This window comes from Frankliniella occidentalis, unplaced genomic scaffold (genome assembly GCF_000697945.3).
Source record: "Frankliniella occidentalis isolate FOCC.00 unplaced genomic scaffold, Focc_3.1 Scaffold56, whole genome shotgun sequence".
NCBI lineage: Eukaryota > Metazoa > Arthropoda > Insecta > Thysanoptera > Thripidae > Frankliniella > Frankliniella occidentalis.
In genome coordinates, this window is record NW_026267186.1 from 362,068 (window position 1) to 364,934 (window position 2,867).

The following is a 2,867-nucleotide window of genomic DNA, read 5'->3' on the forward strand; positions in this document are numbered from 1 at the left end:
TTCGTCTGTCTCTCTATTCGATCACCTTAAGGCAGAGGGCACCACCATCACCACCCCGTACCCCGTGCGGTGCCTCCTCGTCTCGCGTTCTCGTCGAGGACCACTACACCGGGACGTACGTGTCGGCAGCGCCCGGCTTCTGATGAGCACCCTCCCCCTACCCTTCCTGGGGTGAGCGCACCAGAGCAGGAGCGGATCCAGGGCGAGGTGTAGCGAGGGGATCGTCCAGAAAGCACGAGCACGAGCATTGTTTTTCTACGATTCATTTGCCAAAGGACGCGGGAGCTCGGCGCCTGCGAGGCTCGGGGTAGGCCCGCCCGCACTGCACGCATGCACTGCACGCGAGATGTTGCCTACCTATCAGGTGTTAAGAGAGCTTGCAGAGGCGAGACCGGATGAGACGGGGCGTATTTTTTGGATGTCTAATGTTTGTTTGTTTGTTTGTTTGTTTGTTTGTTTGTTTGTTTGTTTGTTTGTTTGTTTGTTTGTTAAGGATCAAAATTAAATAAGGGTTTTTGGAGAACCATCCTAAATAAAAGTCCCTACAGGATATAAAATTTGACGAAAGCCTCAGGGTTCTATCCTCCTACCGCGAGTGTCCTCGGCGACAGGAAGTTGTCATGTGCCCCCGGTTGCAGACACTGCCGCCCGATCCCCCCACCCCTTCCGCACACAACCCCCACTAGTCGTCCAGCACTCAACCCCTTTGGCCTTTCTCTTTCAAAAAGAGATAAAGACTAGAGGTGGGAGAAGAATACGCTGAGAGAAGAAAGGAAAGAGAGAGAACGGAGAGAGAGAGAGAGAGAGAGAGAGAGAGAGAGAGAGAGAGGAAGAGGGGGAAGGAGATGGGCGGCAAATTGCTACTGTCACACGGGACAATGCACGCGGGCGAGCAGTGCTCAAGGCCCCGCCCCGCCCCGCCACTTGAGAGGAGCTGTTGTCGCGTGGATCCAAACAGACCGAGGCTTTGCTCTACACTCTAAATGGGCCGGGATAATTATATCGACGTTTTTCTTTTATTCTACGCGCAGAATCACTTTCAAGTTACTGGATACATCAATTGTTACTGGACGACACTCGTAACTACGAGTTTTTGGCTGTTCGCAAATTTACAACATTGGTTGTAATAGAAAATATGTGAAAAATTAAGTAACTTTGCACTGTTATATAGGGGGCGGTTGGGACGAAGTGGAGTGCCGAAAGGTGGAAATGGCAGGCGCAGAGGCTGGGAACCTATATAAAGAGGAGAAATAAAAAAAGAGAGAAAAATATAAATGTATGAATATTTTTTATTTATTTTTTAAAAATGGACGGGTCGCTTGACGTCGTTCACCACTCACGGGGCGACATTTAGAGGTAGAGGGGGCTAGGAGAGGGGGGAGGCAGAGCAATAGACTGCATTAACGTCCGTTCCCCTCCCGCGACCTTTGAAATGCCGCAAATGTTCGAACTTTTGCTGAGGCCAAAAACAGGAGGTCTTACCGCAACAGAGGTGAAAGTAATTCGAGTAACACGCGCGCAGTGCTCTCCGGGGCTCGCCGCTGCAGCAGCCGCCAGGCGCACACCGGCGCCCTTTGTGCCACGGGACCAGGCCGGAGCAGCAACGGTGCGCCCAAGTTTATCAATCGGCTCACTTTTTGATTGTTCTAGCGTTCGGCCCGCCCAAAGGGCCCCGGTTGCACGGTTGCCGGGTTGCGCAGCTTGCGCACTCAACCGGGAGACGGGCCAGGCGCGGCGGACTCGATTAAAAATGCATTTCTCGGGCAACTTGAGATGGAGCTGGGCCTGAGGAGGGAGGCAGGGAGAAGGGCACACCCAGGGCAGGGCACGACAGGGCAGGGCAGGGCAGGTGGGCGGCAGCGCAGAGCTGGAGGAGAACCTTAACGACTCCCTCAAGGGATAGTAATGTCACATTACTGGCAGAAAAACACAAGGAAACACAAGTGTGTGTGTGGATGTCACGCTCTTGTAGGTGTGTGAATCTTCAACTGAAAATTAGATTTAATTCATTTTCGAATGAAAATTCACACCTTCACTCCGTTCGCACATATACAAGTAGTAGTGTGCGATATTCACACTTTTGCGCAATTTCCAAGAAGGACTTTGTGATCGGCGTATGTTAGGCGTGCAGCAGGCGTGCACACGCAAGTGCTCAACACTGCGTTGCACCGACGTTGCACACTTTTTCGTACTTTTTAGTGCCTGACTGAAAATTTGCATACTGAGTAGTGTTTAGCACTACGATCAGTTACGATTATGCAACTTGGGACCGCTTTTGGACACTTTAAAGTGTTCAAATTTGCTGTTTTTGGACACTTTCGAGAATTTGAATTTCCAGTCCAACACATATATAAGTGCGTATAATGGAGTTGAACACTTTTATATCCACATTAGTTACACACTTTTGTCGCGGACCGAAGCGTCTGCGTCACACTCACCCATTGTGCAGAACAGCAGCTGGCCGAAGACGGTGAGCAGCGGCAGCGGCCAGGCCATCAGGCGAGTCATGGCGGCTGCAGCTGCGGCAGCTGCGGGCAGCAAAGTCAAAGTTAGAGACTGAAAACTACACGGGACACTGGGAAAATGACTAGATGTTACTGCTGGAAAAATTACTGGTGACTTAATGACGGCACACGAATCTGTGCAACATTTTCCCTGCACATTAATTTGCAGAATTCCAAACACACTCGGAAAGGACAATTTTGTATCCGGCAAAGATGTTACATCTCATTTGGATTCAAATTTGTATCGGAGCCTCTTAGACGCTACATTAACATTTTTAAATATCAGAGAAAAATAAATCACAATCCTACTCATAAATTTGTATCATCTGCTTTCGACATCAATTCTTGATTGAGTTTTTTTTT